Source organism: Manis javanica, chromosome 1 (genome assembly GCF_040802235.1).
Source record: "Manis javanica isolate MJ-LG chromosome 1, MJ_LKY, whole genome shotgun sequence".
Lineage (NCBI taxonomy): Eukaryota > Metazoa > Chordata > Mammalia > Pholidota > Manidae > Manis > Manis javanica.
Window position 1 is genome coordinate 79844264 of NC_133156.1, and position 24807 is coordinate 79869070.

At 36.1% G+C, this 24807-nt stretch overlaps 1 protein-coding gene and 1 non-coding gene across 2 annotated transcripts in view; one reads left to right on the forward strand and one right to left on the reverse strand.

Annotated features, from left to right (window-relative positions):
* ADGRV1 (adhesion G protein-coupled receptor V1) overlaps positions 1 to 24807 on the reverse strand; it is a 577341-nt gene that overhangs the window by 231236 nt on the left and 321298 nt on the right. The window lies entirely within an intron of this gene.
* On the forward strand, positions 12546 to 12700 carry LOC118971294 (small nucleolar RNA SNORA32). Its single transcript, XR_005059669.2, has one exon. It is a non-coding gene; the product is annotated as a small nucleolar RNA SNORA32 (small nucleolar RNA).

Here is a 24807-nt window from a genome sequence, read left to right on the forward strand (position 1 = left end):
GAAGTTTTATTTGCTTTTGATGGTGATAGCTGCTTATAATATTTAAAACCAGTGCTTTTATTTGGCACCATCTTATTAGGGATTCTCTAGAAACAGGTTTTGTTTATCTTTTTTTTCTTAGAACTATTCAAAACTAAGGATGCTGTTTTACTTGTATTCATATTCCACTCTAAAGGGGAGGCAGGGGGAAAGGCAAATCACAGGGCAAAAATGCAGAAAGCTCTGCTTTAGCACAAACAGCTATTTCTGTGTTTCTCTCACAGAAGAATAAGAAGTTTGTGGGAACATTATGCCCATGACCACGCATTCAAAAGCCAGCCTCTAAATGGCCTCTGCAGTGAGGCACTGGCTGCTGTAATTCTCCTCCTGAATGCTCCTCATCTCTATTGGTCCCACCTCTTCTCTCTGACTAGTGCCAGTTCAAACTGGCTGGCTCCGGGCTTTGCAGGATCCTTCCTCTCCTTGTCCAGCTTGTGTTTGTGTTAGAATAGAGCATGGCTTCTGCTTCCATGCAGCTTGTGTAATTAACTCACTGAAAAACATCAAGGCCCATCATTCAATAACCTATTAATGACCTAATTATCTGAAAAGATAATAGTAATCTAATGCAAATATAATTGTTTATTATTATATATATTCTTATTTCATCTATTCTCTCAGTCTGGCAGTTCAGTAGCTTTTATCCCTTGGCTAATCATAAGTCTTTCTGTATAATTATTCTGCTTGCTGTTTATGAAATCTTACAGAAATATTTACAAAAAGAATTTGAAAAGAATCCTAGGAAAGTTCATTCAAATATCCGAACTTTTTCTGTTTTTCCACTGGATGCAAAGAGTAAACGGGCCAGTCCTGAGTCATCCAACAAAGGGAAAACTGGAAAATGTCACTGATCAAGTAGGCATCACTTAAAGCAATGCACTGGTCCCAGAATCGATTCTTTTTAAGCACTGTGTATGTTACTTCTTTAAAAATACATATGGGAAGGAAAACTATTCCAAAACAATTTTTGTTTTTGGCATAAATATATGTCATCATCAAAATTCAAAGGAAATACAAGTAATTTAAAGCATATAAATATCATATTCTGATGAAATAAAGATTAACATTGTTTAGCCACACCAAACAGCTGCCACCGCATATTAACTGTGTTTTCCCTGCTAGAGCTGTGAGTGGAGTTATGGCCTCATGCTTCTGCATTTCTAGGCCTGTGTGTGACCATGTGTGCTGTGCATGTGTGACAGTGAGTGTGTGAGTGTGTGTTGTGGAAGGGTCAGAAGGAATGGAGAAAAGATGAGGGCAGTATGATGGGGTCAGTGGGTCTTTCAGTCACGGCTTTAGAACCCCCTTAATGCTCACATACACTTGATAAACCCAATGGTATCTAGCAGGCTAAGCCAGCAGAGAAACTGAACTTGCCTACCAGCAGGCTTCACACACTGGAAAGTGAACTTTGGCTTGCACGTGTGTTTTCTTCGTCCAGTGTAGCGTTTTTCATAATTTGAATGCAAGTGTCCTTAAGCAAGGCAAGTAATCCTGGTGTCCCCAGTCACCATTTTCCATCACCTGATACCTGTCTTCATTCCTACATTTATGGCTCCTGAAGGCTGTTGAGTTTGGGACCCTACTTCAAAAGTTAAGAAGAGTCCTATGACCTGACATCTCCACTGGCCACATCCTACAGTCTGCTCCAAACTTTTGACACATTTCCCTCTCTACTTCAGGAATTCTGTCTCAGAAGCAAATTCACTCTGGCAACAGACGTGGCAACGTATAAAAAAATCACAGTCTATCCCCCATTTAACTGTTTCAATCAAACAGCGTTCTACTGAAACTCAGCCAGCTCACCTATGCATGTTCCTTTGCCAATGACAGAAAAACTCAGAGTAAGAAATAACATCATCAAAATCACAGATGACTCGACAATTCAAAGGAGACATGAGCTCCACTTTGACTTTTGAATTACCTTGGATTCTTAGAGAAGACTATAAAATGACACAGTTTTTTCTTTTGTTCAATAGTTTGAACACTGAGAGTGCTCCTATGTATCATAAAATAAAAGCAAATTATATTTTGGATAAGACTGAATCAAATTAATATTCAAGTTCTTAAAAGACAGTCAGTGGAGGGTGGTAGATTTTTAAGCCTATTTGCATTCCTTCTTGGAATAAATGCATTTCCTTTGCTGTTCTGCTAGCCTGCAATAAATGCTAGGAGCTATTTACAGGAACTCTTTTTAAGGAGAAAAAGAAGTCAACAATGGTGTTTTGAAGGCCTAAGGAGAAGAAGAACACCAAGTTGTATGCTTGTGAAAAATGTTATTTCTGAACTACATGAAGAGGTGAGGTGAGGTGAGGTGAGAATGACAGGCCCATAAGGACTCCTCTGAAATGACATCGCTATGGAAGATGAAATCAATGTGTCCAATCTCTCTTAAGCTGAGAAAAGATAATTGCTTTTCATGAGGTTGCACAAAAACGGTCTAACCTGTAGGGCTTTTTGGGGAGGTAAGGATCACATGAAATTAGAATAAGAAAGTGCTTTAAAACCTGGAAATCACTATTCAAATGTTAGGTATCATGATTATTTTAAAACCAAGTAAAAGGAAATGCTATTCTTCCATATGTAAAGCACAGTACCTACATTTCTAGTGAAGAATTATCAATTCTAAATATTTCCAGGTGAACAAGAGAGGTTTCTTTCCTCTAAATCATCATTTTTTTCACAATGTAATTTCACAGTACTTTATATCCTTTTCCTTTAATCATCTCATTCACAGTAACATTAAACCACAAAATCTCTACAAGGCAGGAAAAAAATTCAAGTTGCATGAAAAATAAGCAGTGGGCCTAGAATGGAATCATTAATTCCTGACCTTCAGCTTAGACCCTGGTATTTGAATAATGAACTTAAATTACCCTAATTGTCATTGCTCAAAAATTCATTAATCACAGCAGCAAATCAGAACAAAATGAGTAGGTCATGAAATCTAATACCCTAAAACTGCTTTTAAGTGTCATTCCTCACACAGCTACCTAACTGATGAGAGAAACACTAATCCACATCGTGTACCACATTAAAAATGGGTCTCTTTTTTATTACTACACTTTAAAGCATAATTTCAAAGCTTAAGCTGACAATATGCTTTTCTTTCACTGCCTTGGTTTAACTGTTTTCTAAGCTGGAAGATTTGAGTAAAGTTTTCTAAAACTGGCACTTTTGGTTTATAGAAAAATAAAATACACTATCAATCTTTTGGATTAATTTGAAGTCCATAATGATAGCATTAGAGTAACTGACATTAGAAGCCTATGCTGATGACCTCTTACCTCAACTGAAAAAAGACTGAAGTAGTTACTTCCAGCTGTTGCCTGTCTTCTACTAGTGTAAATTTACTAGAGAAAAATACAGAGAGAAGCACCATGTACGGATGGATATAGGTTGCACTGTGTCAGTGTCTAAGGCACATGACAAGAAAAATAAAAGTGAGTTTCTCTGGATATCTTAGCTTCTGGGTAGAAAGAGTAAAAGTAAATCCTTGAATCAGCAAACCGTAGTGTTCCTACCAATAGTGTACATATTAACTGATCCCAGAATTACAACTTTCCTCAGAGTTCACAGACTAATAAAAACCCTTACTGATCAAAGCTATTATAAACAATAAACTGAAAGGAGATAAACAAACAAGAAGGGAGAAATTTTACATGATTTGTCTGCTGTCATATCCCCACATTTTGTGCTTAGAACAGTGTGTGGCATGTAATAGGTACTCAGTAAGATACGTGTTGAGTGAAAGGCAGTGCGGAATTACACGGAGGCTCTGGATGAGGCAGCAGTCATACGATCCAGAGAAGACCACAAAAAGCCTTGATAGAGTTCAGTGGGGAAACTTTTAATAAAATAATATCTCTTTTTTCACTGAAACATTACCAGCTTCACCGTTACCCTTTCTTCTAATACTTATGGTAGAATGTACTAAATCAGGCAATAAATTACAAGTCAAAGCCAAGCAGTTCTAAAACTGTGGCAATCTAAATAAGAACAGGTTCAAAGTAATCAAAACAAATTTTTCAGAGCAGTAAGTACCACAACTGGAATGAAAGCCTGTAAATGAAAAGTGGGTTTTGCCCTAATTGACATTAAAAACTACTGAATGACAACTCCAATACAATTATTTCTCATTTCTCCCTTTGTCTCAAACAGGCTATTTGGGACTTCCAGTTTAAGATATGCAATGACTTCACACAGGAAAGCAGGGAAACCTACTCTAAACACAGACCAATAATGAAGTAAAACAAAAAACACAGGTGAGAAGAGCAAAAATTACAGCCAGGGTCAAATATAATCAATTACTTTTGTGAACTAGAAATGGAATAAAGAAATCAAGAGACTGGACAAGTACTGAAATAGTGATCAGATTGCGCTGTGGGTCTGGAAGTAGGCTGAGAGAGCAGAAATCCTGGCTCCTGTTGGGTGAAGAGAAAGTAGAATGTTTCAGAGGAAATGGGGGACTGCAGGAAGCCTATGCTGATGCCCTCCTTACCTCAACTGAAAAAAGACTGAAGTAGTTACTTCCAGCTGTTGCCTGTCTAGTACCCTGTAGAGCTGTAGTTCTGGGTGTGTGAAAGTAACAGTCTCCTCACCAGAATATGAGCTAAGTCACGATTTTGCTCCAAGACAACACTGACCATATCCCAGTAGGACTTTGTTCTTTTAAGTCTGAGTTCCAGAATGGCAGCTCTAAGTTTTGGGTGGAAGCTACTGAAATACTATTGGAAACAAAGAGGTGATGGAGGGAGGAAAGGAGAGGAGGAAAGCAAACAAAAGAAGCTGCCACACCAAACGAACCTGCCAACCAATATTTCAAATCACATGAATCTAATGCAAATCAAGGCCATCTGTAAAATCGACAATTTACACATAAATGCACCCAAGATACAATTTCATGAAACAACCTGACAAAGATCTTACAAGTATGTTAACAGTGGCCAGTAATTAATGAAGACAAAACTATCCATAAAAAGTACAAGAGTCTGTAAAAAATCCAGTCAGAAATGAAGTAAGTGTAGGTATGAAAAAAACATAAACCTTGAAATTAAAAAATACAGTTATTGAAATTAAAGATGCAATAAATGGGGTTACTTTAGATTGGGGTAAAAGAACCAGTTAATGAGAGGGCAGTGAACCCTGAAGAGCTGGCCTGGAACGAGGCATGAAAAGGGAAGGCCAAATTCACGAGAGAAATTCACGGGGTAAGCAAGTGTCCCAGCATATCCTCCAGAAAGGAAGACATGATAAAGAAATATGCGATGAGGCAACTGATGAGACTTTTTCAGAATCAAGGAAAAACATGTCCTTAGTTGAAGTGCACTACAAGTACTTAGAATAAATAAGAAACAATCTAGACCTAGATACATTGTAATGAAACTGAGGAATCTTAAGAACTGCCAGCGGGGCTAAAATACGTATTATCCTCATCAGAATGGTAGACAGACTGACAATAAACTTCCCAGTGGCTACAACACATGGCCAGAAAACAGTGTTCAAGATGACAAGGAAATAGAACTCTTAACCTAGAATTTTATACCCAAACTATTATTCAGGATTCAGGGCTAAATAAAGATATTTTAGACATAAACAAAGATACCTGGCAAAGATATCAGAAGACTTGTTAAACTAGATTCTTCTGGAAAAAGAAAAACTCACCAGGAAGGCATAATATGCAAGAAAACAATGGTAAACACAGGGAGTGAATATATACGTCAAAACTTTCACTTATTTACTAAAAAAAAAAAGATAATTTTTGTTGAAAAAAATCTGTATAAAACAAAAACATTTATACGGTTCTTTTTATAGTTAGGGCAAAAACAGTAACCATAGACATTGTTAATTTTTTTACAATTAAATATACATGTCAAAATTTATAAGCAAACATTAATATCAACATCTATTTCTAAATTATCAGAGAAAAATAAAACACTAAAGAAAACTATAAACTCAACAAAACTGAGAAAAATAAGTAAGAAAAAATAGATGATAAACAGAAAACATGAAATAATATAAGGCCCATCCAATATATCAGTAATCACAATAAATATACATAGATTAATTTATTGAGAGAGAGGATACCTGATTTAACAAAATCCAGCTATTAATTGCTTATAAGGAATACATCTAAAATAAAAACACAAAAGAGGCTGAAAACTGAGTATGAATAAAGATATACCACACAAATACACTAAAAACAGCAACACAAGGCTATCTTAGCAATAACAGTACCAGACAAAAAATAATTTAAAAGAAAAAAGCATTAAAAAGACACAAAAGGATACCTATAATAGAAAGCAACTATTAAAAATATGTGGAAATGTATCAATGTAATCTTACACCATACTTGGCAAAGCCTGACAGAATGAAAAATAGAAATACCCAACAAAAAAGATTTAAAATTATTCTAGCAAATATTGATAGATTAAGCAGATTAAAAAACAGAAAAAGAAGTTTTTTTCTTAAAAAAATGAAAATATTTGAACAAGCAAAAAGTTTGATAAGTTTATAGGAAATATTTATAAAAACTGACTATGTACTATATTCACCTAAAATCTCAACAAATATACCCTGTGTTTTTGACCCAATACTATTAAATTAGAAATCAGCAAAAAGGAGTGAAAAATAAAAAAACATACTGAAACACTATTAAAAAATATGCTCCCAAAGTAACTCAAGAAATTAACATGGAAATCACAAAACATGTAGAACTAAAGTACAACCAAAGTACTAAAACTTGTTGGAAACTTGCTACAGTGATACTTACAGTTAGCTTTAAGACTTTCCTTATTAACAAAACTAAAACTAAAAAGTGCTCAAAAGGCAATTAAAGGGAAAAAAGAAAACAAATTAGGTCAAAGAAAATAAGTAATAAATAAACAATAAAATATTTAGTGGGAAAAAACTGAGACAGTAAGCAAACCCATAAGCTTGTTCTTTGAAAATATCAATGAAATAGATAAACCTTGAGGAAGGCTGATCAAAAGAAGAGGTGCAAATAAACAATATTGATTATGAAAAGGGGAAGATTTTTATAGGTATAATTGTCACTTTAAAAATCATAGAGATAACAAAATATTCCTATTAACAAATCTGAAAAGTTACAGGTATAGATTTAGATACAGATAGAATGTGTGTGTGCATGTAAGAACACAATTGATGCTAGAAATAAAGATAAAATTAAAAATGCAACAATCCAGTAATAAATAACTCACTTTGATCCATATCCAAAATATCTTGGCACAGAAGAAATCAAAGAAGATTGTTTGAAAGAACACTGCAGAGCATGGCTGTTGTCTTTCTCCACCACTTAAAACAATGATTTACAAAGTTTAGGGTACATAAGAATCACTCTAAAAATTTATGACAAATTACAAATGCAAACTATCTGGCTTCCCCATGGGAATGTTTAATTTAAAAATTCTGAACAACTGCATTTTTAACAAGCATTTCTGGTGACTCTGATAGACGTGGCTCTCAAGCCACATTCTGAGAACATGCTTCAAGACATAAGACACTGGACACTCATCTATGAAAGCTCAGTACATCTTCCTAACTATGGTGAACACCTTCCATAGGTGGGTGTTAACGGGTAAGGGTATAAATTTTGTGATGCCCACAGACTCAATAACTAAAACCAACAAAATAACTATTGGAAATTCACATGACTATTTTCTCAGACTTTTTTTCTGTTGAACATATAGACTATGAATTTCCATAATTCTCAAGATCATAATCAATCTCTCTTCTCTGTATCAGAGTGTAAAACTTGCCCAACTACGTTACAGCTATTCCCCTCAGTCCACTGCTGCCAGTCACAGCCCAGAGGGAACAGAAACTGGGAGTGGGTATCCTGGGGAGACGCAAAGCCCCAGAACTACTCTCCCCTGAGAAACAGGGAGTACAACCACTCACTGTAAGAGCAGAACTGAAGACTTTAGTCCCTGACTTTGGGGCAGCTGAATGACAGACGTCTCCGGGGTGCCACCAACGAGGAATTGCCAATGATTGACCACAGAGGTCAAGACTGAGGGCGCCCTGCCTTCCTCCCGCAGATGGCTCACTATTACAAGAGTCCGCTGGAACCCAAGTACAGCTTCAAGAAAACGTCAAGGGAAACCAGAATTGCCAGATTATGTTTCCACTGTCCAGCAGAACGGGGCTCAAGTTAACTATGATCAAACAGAGTTATATTCCTCATATCTGTGTGGGTGGACTGAGATCCATATGCTCAGCATTCCAGGCAAAAAGAACCAAAATCAAACAAGAGGATTAGAGAACAGGGCATTTACAGGAAATAGCAAGCAGTCTGGCATTGCTTAAACACCGGGGGCATGAAGCTGAGTTCTAAAAGGTTTTCGAATACTAATTCAAAGTTAGAGGGAACCATCACGGGTTTGTGAATTGGGGGTGGATGTGCAGGCAAAGAAACACATACTCAGAACTGTGTTGAGAAATACAGTTAATGTGGAAAATGACAGAAGAGAGAGCACACTGGAGGAACAGTAAGTAGATTGACTCTTATGATAAAGGATTCTGATTGGGTGAAACAGATCAGTATATATATTCTCAAGTGTGCATGCGTGCACACACGTGCGTGCGTGCATATGTGTGTGTGCATGTGTGAAGCTCTGAAAATGATCTTCTGAATGAATCAGTTTCACAAAGGCTTGGCCAAGTGGACCCAGCATGTTCTGTCACTTAATCCTCAAAACAAGCTGATACACGGGTCTCATTATCCTCAACAGCCTCAACAGAGTTAAGGAACTTCCTCAAGTTCATGCAGAGCCACCATCTCTTGCCCAGACAAATGCAAAACGACTTATACCAGTCTTCCTACTTTCATTCCAGGTCCATAGAATCTAGATTCTAACCTCAGAACTTAAGAGTAAATCCTCTGAAAAGTTAGGCAGGTCAGTTCACTCTTCCGCACAAATCCCGCCAAGGACTTCCTGTCTCACCTGGAGGAAAATTCTAGAGGCCTTCTCATATCTCTCTGACTTCCTCTGTTACACCCTCCTCCACATTTCAGACCCAGGCTCTCTCACTATTCCTAGAATAAACCTCAGGCCTGCATTTACTTTTCCTTTTTATCTGGAATGTCTTCCCCCAGCAATATGCATGGCTCTCTCATTTCTGTCTGATCTCTGCTCAAATGATACCTCTCTGAGAGACCTTCCTGGGCCTCCTTGTATTAAATAGCTCGACTTCTATTACTCTCAATCCTTTACAACCACCTTACCTTTTCTCATTGTACTTCATCCTGACCCATTATGTATCCCTGACCCCCACACTGCCACCACTACCAAATATAAACACCCCAAGTAAAGGGATTTTGTCTGGATATTTACTAACTCTAAACAAAGCTGGAAACAGGGCCCGACTCGTAGTATACACTCGGTAAATTAAAATGAACCAATGCAGCCAGATCTCTAACTCTAATGTAACACATGTGAGAAACCATGCTTTTTAAAGCAAACCAACTGATTTCGATATGAAGTATATTTTAAATGTTCAGTTATAATCTCTGGTAACAGAAGCTTGAAATTATCTCAACATTTAACAGTTGTATTAATTACTACCTCTAAGTGCAGAATTCTTTCTGACATCATTAATAACTTTAATTTTATGTATCATTATTATCAGGGGCTTGCATATATCAGTGTGAGAGAGCAATGATGAGAATGACTTTCATATATCACTAAGGAAATATTCCCTATAGCCTGGTCATTCTAATCTTTGTGTAGGTACATGTATATATACGACAAACCAGACCTACAGTTTGATGATTTTCTGAGTCTGAAAGAAAGCTCTTTCTATACAAGTCATGTTTGCTTTGGGTAACACTGCATTCTATTGTGACTTAATGTGCTCAACTATTCACAGCTGAGATATACTTAAGGCTCTGTACGTTTTTATCTAAGAGAAAAAAATCAGGGAGAGAATCACTATCTTAAAGGTTATTATTAAAATGCTCAATGAACATTTGATACCAAATAAATTAACAAATTATCTCCACAAAATAGTACCTAGAAAAATAGGTACCAATAAGACATTTGGAAGTATTTTCTTTTTTTTCTTTTTTTTACAACAATAAAAGCCCACCTCCACTAGTAGACAGACACTGAGTGCAAAAACCTTTAGCTTAAAAACAAAAATAGAAAAGGCAAATAAAACCCACTGGGTTTATTGGGGAAGTTTCCTGGTGGTCTGGGAGAGCTTGGAAAGAGTGCCTCCTAGTGGGTAGACTTATACAATGTAGAAGTGATAATATGGAAAAGTACCTTTTAACACAAAAATAAAATGAGATATTTGGAAAATCATACCACTAATGAAAAAAAATTCACAGCCTTGCAAACTCATTTCCTAGCAAGTCACCACTTCCTTGAATTCTCTCACCTGCTAAAATGATTACATACAGATTTATACATGAGGAAAATAAGCTAAACTGTCCAGTAATACTTGAAAAATCCTTTCTAGCAAGTGGAAAATTTATAACAATTTTTGTGCGGAAGGAAAATAAGCTAAACTGTCCAGCAATACTTTAAAAATCCTTTCTAGCAAGTGGAAAATTTATAACAATTTTTGTGCAGAAGGAAAATAAAACAAAGTAGGCAAAATAAAAACCATAAAGCTCGAGTTCTTCATGGTTCTTGCTGTTCTGACTTTGTACCTCTGCTCCTATGGATTAGTTGTTTTATGTCCACTAGACAATTATGTTTTAAGATTTCATGTCCCAAATGTATTTAGCTCAGCAACGAACTGCCAATGATTGTTTTTCTGAGTTAATATAGAGCAAAGGCTTTCCAAGCATATCCTGTCATATTTCCAAGCTCTTCTGTGATAGCTGTTTCATATCTGCCTATCAGTTAGGAAACATACCTAGTTATGGACTAGTGAAAAATATTAGGAGTGGACATTAAAATATTTCTCTTAAAAAATTGTGTTGCCAATCTAACTGCATATTTGTTGAATCATACTTTACTTTTCATACTTCAAACTAATGATTTATATAAAATTTAGCACAAAAGCACTGATAATAACAAAAAGTTCTTTTTTTTCAATTTGATTTTAAAGATTCACTAATATCTAAGCAGAAATACATTACTTCTAGGAAAGTAAACATTTTTGCCTAGTGAAATTGACCAATTTGGGCAGCAATACAAAAATGGAACTAGAAAAATACATTTGTTTTATAGAAGCTCCATTAAGTGAGCTCTATTCTTGGACAAATGACTAACGGATCCCTTTCCTATCACCCCTCACTCTAAATCTCCACTATCTTGCCACCAGTGGTAAAACTATAGGCTTCTTTGATACCTGCAGCTTGATGATTAGCTCTTGCTTACCAGTCCAGTCTTATCCTCGACTTCTGCCCTATTTTCTTTACATTCCAGTCATCTTAAACTGCTGTTTGATAATCTCTTCTCCATAAACACATGGCATATTCTGGCAGGGCTATCTGCTTTTATGAATGTTACTTGCTCTTCTCTACCTGGACACATTCTAACAAGTATATCCTCTTCACCTCCACTTTTCACTTCACCTGTAAAAAATCTACAAATCCTTCAGTACTCAGCTTGGACGTCATGTATTCCAAGTCACTTTGGGATGAACAAACCATCCCATTCTTAGAACCCTCATGGTGCAATGTCAAAAGTCTTATCTTAGCACTGAAACCCTGCACCAAAGTAGTCTGTTTAGGTTTCTCCTCAAAGTTAGGCACTTGTTCATTCCTAGCTCCCCACCCAAAGAGGATACTCTACAAGTGTTTATTGAGTTGAACAATCTGTATTGTATAGGTTCTTACATTGTAAAATATTATTTCTTTAAAGCCCAGGTAAAACTACTATTAGACTTGAAACTACAATATTTCTTCATTTCCATTAAATAGAGTTATTTCTATATGTGCAAGACCACGTTGGCTAGGGCAATAAAAAATGATCATCTAAGCAAAGAAGAATTACAGTTCCTATTCAGAAATTGAGACTTAGGTAAATCTTGAAATAACTCTCCAATATTTAAAAATTAAAAGTTTGGCTGACACCAATATGCCTTTTTATTTGGTTTAAAAAAACCCAATATTCACACACAAAACAATTAATTGCATTTATACATCTATTAAATTCATCTATTAAACACTGACTATAAAAATCTGCATACAAAACCATCATAAAAATCAGAGTATTACTGTATGTTCATGAATTTAGAAGACTATATAGGAATGCTCCTGGACAATTGAGCCCATATGAAAATAATTTTTTTTGAGTTGGCATTCTCATTCACTGTATCTGTTTGTTTTTTATTCCTACTTTGCCAACAGGACCCATCACATGCCTCTAGTGACATATCAATTTTGTAAGACCAACACTGAAAGTAAATATTGGCATTAAGTGTTTCTAATGAGAAAGTTGTGCATCTGACCCTGTAGCTCAGGAAATTGTTGTTATCAAGAATCATGCTGTCATCTGTCCTTAAAATAGTACTGATAAAATACGTATTTCTTTGCCACAGACTTTTAGACAAACCATATTAAAAGAAAAAAGAAACAACAAAAGAAAGCTTAACAGTTGCTGTGGACATGAACCACAAAAAAAAATTCCCACTAGGTTTTCTTTCTGCTACCTTGTTAGTATTCAGCCTTTTGGGAACATGTTATTAACTGTTCCTTGATTTATTTCCATTGCCTGCATTAGCACTGTCCAATATAAACAAACGAACCATATTTGACTCTGTAAATAGCCACTGGTAATCACTCAGATTTGTACAACAGACATATTTCACATTTTCACTGATCCAAACATGGCTAGTGGCTATCATATTGAACAGGGCATGCCTAGTTCTCTGGAGTCTTGCAAATACCCTTTGCCTGGTCAAATCTCTGGCTTCACTAGTAACCAGGTAAATTATAGAGCACACACACCTGGCTTCAGAACTTAAAAGGAACCTTAACTTTATACTTCCATTACATAGGACCGACTGATAAAAATTGTGGATTGAACAACAGTTGATTTTAAAAGGACTGTCTTGAAGATCATGACTCAAACGTTGGAGGAGCTAAGGTGATTGGCAGTGGAAGGAATCACAACATGTGAAATTCCTTAAATAAAAATTTACTGACTTAATTTCACCTACATTACACACAGTAAGTAAAAACCCTTCTTTACACTTCATGTAGAAAGTAGGAAAAAAAAAGGAATCTTAATAGGTCAATCTATTCAAATGGAAAGTCAGCATCATGGCTGAATTTAATGCATGCTTAATCATAGACTGACCACTTACCATCATACAGAAAACAATACTTATATATCTGTACATTAGTCAACAACTGAAATATACTCAATGCTGTATGATCTACATTGGACCAACTGAAAGTAATTTAGAGATTTGCCTGATCATAAATAACAAAATAAAAAGATCAATACTAACAATACCTTTAACTTCTAAGCTGGCATATATATTAAATATTTATAATATTTATATAAGATAAACATGAAATATAAGTATATATATTTAAATATATGATAATATAAATTTAAATTTTAGATTATGCTTCCCTTTACATACTCTATTAAACTGAATTCACAGGAAACCTGTAACTTGTGATAGAATTTTATTTGTTGTTAAAAAGATACATTATCTTTTATTTACATCATACTACATGTTACTCTAACATTTGTTTATGAAACTATCCTTCTGGCTAATGGCTTCTTTATAGGCATAACAAAAAATTGTGAGTATACACTGCAATTTTGTTTCATCCAATTTATGTGACCTATATATGTAATGTTCACAAGTTTAAAAGGACTTGGTCTGGGAAGGGCAGAAAACTCTTCTGTTTCTCACAGAGACCAACAATTTGGTCGGTATAGAGCTGAAAACACCGAACCCCAAAGCAAGATGTCCTGTAAGACTGTGCGTGTCCGGAGAGGACAAGACTGACTATGACTCCAGATGCTCAATACACAGGTACGGAGAGCCACTCTGTGGCAGACGCTCTGCAGAAGCTTTTGAGGACTCCACGCTGAACAAGATGCAGTTCCTACATGAGGAACTTAAGGTCTACACGGGACGATGAGTCAGCAATCAAGTGCGCATGTACTATTTCTAAAGCCTGGGCACCAGCAATACCAAATCACATGGGAGCTGATTACAAAGGCAGAGGCTGCTCAGTGGGTCAGGCTGGGCCCAATATTCTGCATTTTAACCAGTTTCCAACTGAGACAAATGCTGCTGGTTGGAAGACCGCATGCTGAGCAGTGAAGCTTTACATACGTGGCAAGGTGAGTGCAGCAGCAATGAGCTCTGCTCGGTGGAAGGTTAGCTGGGAAAGCCATGGATGGGAGTAACAGTCCTAAGGAGAAGGAGCTCTCCTAGCAGGAAATTCCAAAAATAAAGACATACTGCTGTGAAAATACAAAGCATGGTAAGTAATAGTGAACTAAAAGTGTTCAAAGTATAGAATATATGGAAAGAGTGTCAGGGAACAAGGTTAAAGAAGTTACCTGAGGCTAGGTTGTGACTGTTCTGTTCATCTTTCATGCATCATAGAGTTTATCATAAGAATTGCAGAAATCCCAGAGGGATACTGAACTTTCAATTTTTTAAATTGAATATAGTTGACATAAAACAAATTTAAGGTGTATATGTTAATTTGACACATTTGCATATTGTAATATGATTACCATAGTAGAGATCATATTACATAACTATCCTTTTCTTTTCAGTGGTTGGGATAACTAAGTTTTAGTCTCTCAGAAAAGTACATGATTTTAAGCACAATACTGTTGTCTTTATTCATTACACTGTGCACTAGAGTTTTTTTATTTTCTGGATGGAAATAACAGAGTGCTAATTTTTTATAGAGATAGTTTTGACATTAGCATTGGTAATAGCTTAAATAGGAATAAACATAACCAGGCCAAAGGTAATTTCAAGTAGTTTAAGGCAGAGATGTTGAAGCCTTGGACTACAGCAGTGGCATCTACATGAGGTGAGGAAAGGAAGCCCATGAAAGACATCCACGAAGCTACCTGTGGCACAGACAGGGCCTGTCCACAGGCTCGTTCCCCTGTGCCGCCAGGGTGTACAGATACAGCTAGGGGGTGACTACTCACTTGAGACTGTTTCTTAGACCCTTGTAACACAAAAAATGTACATGGTAGGGATTTGAACAACTTACATCGCTTAAGATTCTGTTTTTGACCCTAGATTTCCACTCTCTCTCCCCCACTGGCTGGAACGGTGACCTTGGAAGTAATGTTGCAGATGAAAGAGCTCTTACAGTCAGTCTCAGAAGAGCTACACTGAGCCAAGCTGCCCACTGACCTGGGCACTTGGCTCAGACCGTATGTGAGAAAAAACAAAGCCAGGCAAAACTTCACTGGCTTACGTCTTCCTTATAATGTGTATGTATTATTATGGGTCTTGTTCCAGCAGCTTGCTTTCTGCTTTTAGCCTTCAGAGGATTTAGTGATTTGAGTCATTGTGAAGAGTAAAGAATATTAGGGATTTCAAATGACCATTTAACATCATGGACCACAGATTTGATGGTGTGTCCTTACCCAAATGGAAGAAAAGCAGAAGAAATTGCATCTAGGGAGAAGATAATGAACTCACTTTTTGAGGGATGAAATTTATGGTACTTGCAGGATATCCTGTTGCAGATACCCAGCAGGTTTTCAGACAAACAGATCTGGATATCAGGAGAACACAAGAGCTTTGTAGAAGCCAAGTGAGACAGGGAATACACATGGAAAGGCTGTACAGTAAGAAGAAAAGACTGTCAGTTACAGGACCTCAGAACAAAACCAATGGAGGAACAAGTCCAACCCAAGGAGATGAGAAGGCACAGTAACAGTGACAGCAAATAGAGTCCAGTGCTCCAGAAGTTTTAAAAAAAAATTAATCTCATAAAACAATGTCAGTGGAAAATACAAAATAAGGTGAAGAACACACACACACACACACACACACATACAGTATGATGTCATTCATACAAAGGCTAAAAATGTACAAAAATATGACATATGGCATATCGCCTAGGAGTACACATATGCACAGTACAAAAATGCGTGAGAATGGTAAATATCAAATTTTGGATAACAGTTACACACTTCTGATTGGGCAGGAAGGAAATTACAATTGGAGGAACAACGGGGAACTTGAACTCTGTTGATATTGTTTTATTTATTAAACTGGAAAATATCTACATGTAAGTGGACCCAAACAGGTCAAACCCATGTTTTTCAAGGGTCAACTGTATTATGGCACAAAAAAAGTGGTTATGGAAAAAAAACAGCACAGAAATCAATGGAATGCAAGCAGTTGGGAGATGTGCCTTGTTCGCTAAAGTTGACAAAATGGGTTGGGATTAGTATGTTTAGATACAATATATATATCCCTGAATCCCTATCAGCAAAAGAGGTACTGGGCAGATCATCTGGTGGTATGACCTAGGAATCAATTAAGTCCCTGGGTTATGAACACTTAATTCCTAAACTGAGCAGAGACACAAGTAAAGGATCATTTGAGAAGATCCTGACAGCTGGTATAATACATACAATCCACTAAGAGGTGAAGAGAGGAATGCCTTGGCTATAGTAACATTAGAACTGGAAATGTAAAAGTCACTTAAATAATCACTGCAGTTAAAAATTCCAAGGATGAGAGTCTACATGTGCCAGACACTGTAGAAAATATATATATACAGATATTTCCTTTAATCTCTATAACAACATGGCAACTTTTATTGCTATGCAGATTTTAAAGGCAAAAACCACAAGCACAGAGACATTAAGTAACCTAGCTGTCCAAAGTTACAAAAGTACTAAGTAGTGGGGCTGGATCTCAAACCCAAGTATAGCTACATTCAAAGGCTATGATCTTTTCACTAATCTTTGTACCTCTCTCTCCAACTGAACTTTGGGACTCATGGACATACAAGATGCAGGGGATAATATCACTGGGAACAGTCTACAGATTAAAACCTAGTGATGTGTGTGTTAATAAAAGAGAACTGGTCTTTGGGAAATAGATGTTTAGATCATTTCTTCCTGGATGTGGGTCTTTGTTCAGTCTAGTAGATGTGACCTCTCATAAAACCACCAGAGGCTTCCTGAAAGTTGAGGAAGGCCTCTGGAGAATTGTGAGAACCAGAGCTGGCCCAATACTCTGGTCTACTTCCTATGAGAATTTGCACCTTCCACGGCCATTAGGTTGGGCTGATTCAGCATCTAAACCACAGATCTGTGAGAGATGAACAGCTCTAGAAAGTCCACTTAGATGTTTGACTGCAGGGCCTGGAAGGATAGACTCTGGGATTTATACACCTTGGTGAAGCATTAGCTTCCACTTTTACTGGTTGCATAACCTTGAATTAGGTGTTTATACACTCCATGCTCAGTTTCTTCATCTGAAAAATGGAATAGTGAAACACATCTCTCTAACAACTACGATAAGATTAAATAAGATAAAGCAGGGAAAGTCAGCATAGTAAGTACTTTACAAATGCTCCCTTTACAAAAGTGTTCATGATGATAAAAACGATGATAGAGAATGAGGAAGAAAAAGAATCAAATTCAAAAATTTAGAGATACTCTCTGAATATCTGCTTTTTCTGGTATTTGTTAAGCAACAGCCTACTTTCTGCTTGGAAGCGTGCTATCTATAGTCAAGGGGAAAAGACATAATATGGGACTCTAGCTAGTTTATTCTTTGAAGGGAAAGAAGTTTGTTCTCTCATTCGCAGATGATCAGTTTTGAAACTTATTTCCTCAGCAGTGTGTCAGATTCGGATTCAGATATAAACTTTAAGAATGTGAGGCAGGTTATATCTGTTCTTTTTTTTTTTTATTGATTCACCAGTCTTGTTTGCTTATTTTGAATATTCCAACTGCTAGCACATAGTTTGGCATGAGTCACGGTAGTTAATTTTTATGCATTCTTGGTTGCTGTAGATAATTTACATTAAGAAAATTCTTGTTGGTAATCATTTAGAAGGTCACTTTTAAATTAGAATAACCTACCTGTATCTTTCTGATTAAACACACAGCACTGTTTACATCCCCCTGCTTCCTGGGAATTGCCCATGGCTCTATTTATAAATGTAGCTATTTGTAGCATTTTCCCCCCCTCTTCTCATTTTTGAAGTCCCGAAAACAATGATGTGTTTAGTAAATGGTAATTCCCAATTCCAGGAAAGTGTGCTGAAACAAGCACTCACTGCTGATAGTATTATGATTGCTACATCTCTTATGAAAGCAATGTGGCAACTATGAACCCCAAGGTTTGTTCATTCTCTTTGATTTGGTCTGGAAATGACCCAACAGGAATCATACGATACTGCATCATTGTTTTCTATTGCCTGACAAATGAAACAGTCAACAGTATAGGACTGATTTATGATACACAAATACACAGAAATTCTAAAGAAAAATTTGAAGATGATGAAGGTACATCGAAAATATTTGCTATAACATAAGTAAACTAGAATATATAAATAGAATATAAAATAATACCTATACTGTGGTTAAAGCTGTATCAAATACTGTTTGTTCACCTGGGATATATGTAAGATTGTCTGGAGAGTTTCCCCAAAATTCAAATGCCTATACTCCACCATAAAAGGGGCCTGACCAGTGATCTACTGGTGATGAGACTGTTGACAATCTACATGCCTTTTAGATATTATTTAGTGTAATGATATTATCAATTTGAAAACACCTTCATATTCTTAAATGTTATTAAGTCACATAGTTATTAAAGTATCACCTCAAAAGAAATGAAAATTTGTTATATTAAATCTATGTTTTTTAAAATTGTCGTTGCCTTAAATAAAATTCTTACTTTGAGTTAACTCACTGGAATGGGATTCTAGAAGCAATCCTGTAAAATATAACGAAGTGGCTTCACTGAATACTCAGTGGGACGCCAAAGGCACAGTGCCTCTAAATATCCCTCCACATTTCTCCAACCCTCCAAGCCGTGGTGCTAGCCCATGCCCAGAGGAAATCTGGAAACACCATGAAGAGGCCCGGAGTCTCTCTCTGTCCCTGTCCACCTGAACTACCAAACATAGGTCACCCCAAACATAAAAGGATCAAGAATGTTTAAGGGTTTGAAAATATTAGTAAATAATACAGAAGTGTTATCATTAGAGTCGAAGTGTTTACACATATGAATGATGAAATGTTGAAACATATATATATATTTATGAGTAAAATCATCAAATCTGTTCTTCTGGAGTTGATCTGGGTAAACTTTCTAAGATGAACACCCCCATGTAGTACACGGTATAAGGTCAAAGCTGAGCCAGGAGGCGGGGCTCTTCCCCTGGCACACCCCAGGCGGGCAAGGAAGGGTCCTCCCAACCCCAGGCTGGCCAGCAGTCCCTGGTGGGCAGCGCATTGATAACAGTGGCTAATTTTAGAACTTCATGTGTACTTTTTTACTTTGTTCCCACCCCGTTTTCTACCTCTCTCATAGTCAATGTTCAGTTTTTGCAGAGTACTTTTGCATTCCTAAAAAAGTTTAGCCTTCAGACACAATGGAAAAACCAACAAACAAGGTCACGGACTTCACCATGCTCAGTTCATGTGGCCCTTCCCCAGATGTCTGACCAAAGGCCGCAGGATTAATAAGTAAATCTAAAATCAGGGGAACTAAACAACCCTTTAATTCTTAAGCCAAACTCCATAGTCACTCAACCAAATCAATTTCAAAGGAATTATTTTAATATCAAGTGCTTTTAAACCAAAATAATATTTTTAATTTTTTATTTGTTTTTAAATGATAAACAATGACCTATGACAAGTAATTAAAAATAAGTTATCCTAAACTATATCTGAACATACTACCTTTTCTAAGACTACTTAAAGAATGCTCTCTTGCAAACTTAGTATTCCCTAGGTAATAATTCCCACAAATTAATGATAGTAAGTATTAAAAAGAAACTTTAAATTTCTCAAAGTTAAAAGAAAAAATTGAAAACATCACCACTTATCCACTTTTGAGGACAGAGATAGATATCATAGAATCTCTTTGTTAATAAATATTCCAATAGTTACTTTGAAAATTTGTCTCTTAAGAGATCTTGACAGTAATTAAATATCATGATCACATGACTACTGTTAATTAGAAACGGTTTCTTGAAAAAAATGCTGTTTTTGTTGTTGTTAATAAATAAATGTAGCTGGTAGTTTGCAAGGCCTGTTTAAGGATTATTAAACATCAGACCTATAAACTTAATGAAAAGGACATAGCAGAGGCTGGTAAGTGAAAATCAGTGAGAAATGGGGGAAATATCTACTTCACTAAAGGTTATTAGATAAAATAATACTCTCAACATTTGTACTTATATTATGTGTAGTAGTACACTTGCATATAGTTATGCTTCACTAAGCATGACATCCAAATTCTTTAAATTGGAATTAAGCACCAACCACTTTATCACCACTTAATAGCTGTGTGACTTCAGACAAGCTAAATAAACTCTCTGAGCCTCAGGTTTATAATTTCTTAAGTAGGGACAATAAAAGTAGTTCCCTCAAAGACTTGTCTTAAGGATTAAATGAGATGGTCTCCATTAAAGGTTTAACACTGTGGCCGGCACAAAGTAAAGCCTCAATTAAGGTCAGTGTTATTATTCAGCTACATTTGGATCCATTAAAACAACCCCATCCTCTGCCACACACACGGGACAAAGAATTAGATTTTTACTATTAAAGTAACCATGCTAAGACAGTTTTATTACATTTTTAAAACTCATGCCATGGTGACAAAACACAATAGCATGATACCTACAAAGGTTTATGATACTGAGGCAAGAGAAGTATCATGTATCTATAAACAACTAATTTTTAATGTTTCCAAATAAAATGAACACAAGCATTTTGAAAGTGCCTTTTGGTTGGCTTGGTTTTCCCTGTGGACGCTCACATGGAACTCATTTCAGAATGAGGTTCTGTAGAAAGGAAGCTTGCCCTTTGTGATTATATTTAGCAAACACTGCAATGGGAAGGGATGCATGCACGTGATAAATGGGGCTTATAAGGCTGAAAAACTCTGAAGGAGGATATCTAGGTTTCCTCATCAAATTTACATTTCCTACAATCAAGAAAAAAATAAAACCTGAAAACATTTCTTCAAATTTTATTATAATCCTAATACTACTAAAGGCATTTTATAATTTCATATGTATACCAATCATTAAATCCCAAACTATTTTTATGCTACCACTTTTAGAAGTAAAACATCTATTGGATTTCATTGGTTAGATAACTTCGACCAAAATGTAAAAATAAGAATTCTAAGAAAATGGTGAACACTGATATAATAGGATAATTATAGTAAAAAGTTCACAAATTTAGGCTTACACTTTGGGCTAGCAGTTAAAGTTATAAAGTGCTGATTCTCTGATTGCTAGTCTAATTGCTGCTACTGTGAGAGAGGAACACCTCTCCATTGCAGAGCTGGACCTGGAGAAATGTGAAGCACTGCTTCTGCCCTGCGCTCAGGATGGGAACTGAGAAGCCACCGGCCACTCAATCCTAGTCTCTAATGCACATAATTTGCCTGGGGCCAATTACCCAGGCAAAACCACACACTTCTGGTTATGCGTAGCACATCATTTTTCCATCTAGCCTTCTAATGATCAGAAATACATGTATATGTTATTAACATAGAATTGGGGTTAAAATGAGTGGACACAGAGGTTCAGACATGGACTCTGTAGAACTACCTCCTAAGCACTTTATGTTTGACATCAGGAGAATTAAGTTCTTTGTGTCCCAGTGTCTTATTAATCTGTAAAGTGGCAATAATAAGTACCTACTCGTAAAGTAACTGTGAGGATTTTATATATCTATATATCTATATCTATATCTATATATATATATATATTAAGGGTTTGAACAGTGCCTAATAAATCATTAATATGCATTTCTAACAACACATGTGAATATTACAATTCTCTTCATCATATGGAGGAATGGCTCCCCTTCAGTTTTAGGGTTTGCTTCTGAACAACTTTTCTTATTTAATTCAAACTAGAAAAAATTTGTTCAAAACCTACTATGTTTGTCAAGTCTTGTATTTTTATACAGTATAAACCTGGGAGGGGCATTATGGAAAATGAAAATATGCTTCAAATTGAAACATCAAAGTTCCAAATTTCTCCTATATAGAAATAAATGTGGACAATATCAGGTTTGAGACAAAATAGGTTCTAATTAACTTAGAGCAAAAGATGCTGGTAGAGGGTCAAGGGAAATGCTTGGTACTGATTTGAAATCACAAAGGCTATGCAGGCCTCAGGTGGACTCAGTTCCACCCACTCGCTGCTTTTCCTTTCCCTGTCCCCTTCCTTCATTATGAGGGCAGCTGGTATCAGCTCTGCAACAGGCTTTCTGCTTTTCACCACTGGTCATGTTGGGAACACCTTAAACACCCATTAACAAAGCCTCTCTTTTCCGGAATCACAACAATATTAACAGCTTTTATTTATCAAGTACTTACCATGTATCAGCCACTCTGCTTATATGCTCTTCTGCATTTTATGCTCATAATGACTCGCTGAGATTAACTCATTATATCAACTGCCATTCAGAACTGGCAGAGCCAAGATTTGAACCCAGGAATTTGCAATGTAGACCAGGCACTCTGATCATTATTGGACTGCTTAATAGGAGACGTTGCAACTGTTCTCTTACATATAGTGTATCCTCAACCTGAGCTACTGGGAGACACCTTTTGTGAGACTTGGGACAGGTCCCATTTGAATTAACTTTCTGAAAGGGGGAAAATGTCTATGATGCTGTTTCTGAGTCCAAAAAATTTAGACTTTTTTGCAGACACAGAAAGCTAAGGTGGAAGGGGCCAAATACATAAATAAAGGGGGGTTTATTATATAGTTAATGTTTAATATTTATTTGAAATTCAGCTGTAATAATATTAACATTACTAAACAACAAAAATACGAAGCTTCAAGGTCAACTTTTGTGTGATTCATTTTATAATAATAAATATTAACATAGGCTAAATTAAATTTTATCTCCTAGGTAAACCAGTATGTAAATCAATACTGTAGACCAGGTTTTTAGTTTCTATAGAAATATAGTAAGAGAATGAATCCAAATCACACCTTTTCGTGGATCTGAATGAACAAAGGTAAACTGACGATGGATTCAGTGCGTGAGGCCTGGATGGGAATGTATGGATCAGGAGATAACTGGTGCTTCCTAAAGTTTACAGAATAAGAAAGAGTTCAAAAGCTAAATACCTAGTTGCCTAGGGTCACAATGTTGTCGATACATGAAAGAAGCAACCTAAATTACAAATGGAATTTTCATTATGCTGCCTACCCTCTTTTCCTGTAGAAATTCACTTAAAAATAGAGCCACTGATTTTTAGCCATAATTCAAATGCATTTTAGATGTTACAGCTCTCTAATAAAACTCCTTTACTTGGTTTATTTGTAGAACAGATAGAACAGATTAATTGGAACTCTATTTCTCAATATTAAATAAGAAGTGACCAGTACTTAGTTAATAATAGGACCATCTCAGACTAGGTTATCATTATCTTTCTTTCTCTTGTGAGCGTCAAAGTTCAAATATCTGACTGAATTTGTAATAGGAATAGATAGGAACACTCACAAAAGAGCTTGCTATCACCACTGTCCAGAGTATATTCCCATAAAAACATCAGATGTTCAGTCAGTAGTCAATTTCTTGCTGTTAAAGATAAAATGAAATTGTCAAATGTGTAGGTGTATATGTATATTTATACCTATATAGATTGATGGATAAATAGATAATATATACACAGGTTTCTCCCACACACTGATAGTATTCCTATAAAACCTTTCAGAGAGTAGTAGAAACTTGTGTATATATATCTTGTAAAAGATCCTTGCCAAAAACCTGCAGCTTGGTATCTCATGTCAAAGCTGATACTTATACTCCTATTATAAACTCTCCTTTAACTACACTTAGAGCAAAAATTAATGATACATACGTAAGTACACAAAGTATATGTATCCTCTTCCCCCAAAATTAATTTGTTCACATAAACCTATATTGAGTATTTGGGAAAATGGAATACAATTTAATTTGCCAACAGAACTGAATTCCTTCCTAAAAAATTCTTTTGGGTTATGATGTCAAATGAGAATCTAATGATTCAATAAATGGTATTCTCTATTCAACCTCTTCAGAATGAACTTCAGGAAAGTGTAAACTCACCTTATAATTCCCAGATTGAAGCCATGGAAGTCCACTGAATACCCCTCCTCCCTCCACTCCCCCCACACTCTGGGGATACCTGTAATCTCCAAACATTTTCAATCAGAAGAGCACAGAATAACCCCAAAGAAGAAAAAAATTGATGATATACTCAAAATATGAGTATTACTTATGTGTAAAATATATATGTCTTCTCAGAATTAGATACACATGTTACTAAACATGGCTAAAACTGGAAATTTTAAAGGTTGAGCATAAAAATTAAATAAACAGTACTTTTAAAAGATTAAGACCACACAGTGCTTATTACCTGAAAATGGAATACACACTTAATGGTGAGATTCTTCATCAAATACATTTTTATCTACCACCTTTCTAATAGTCTTCTTAGGAATTACCAGTACGCGTTTGGTGGGATTTCTGTTACACATGATGAAAACAGCACTGATTTTTGCTCTAAGTGTGGTAAGGAAGAGTCTGTACGAGGAGTGTGAGTCCTGACGTGTGACTGCACCGTGGC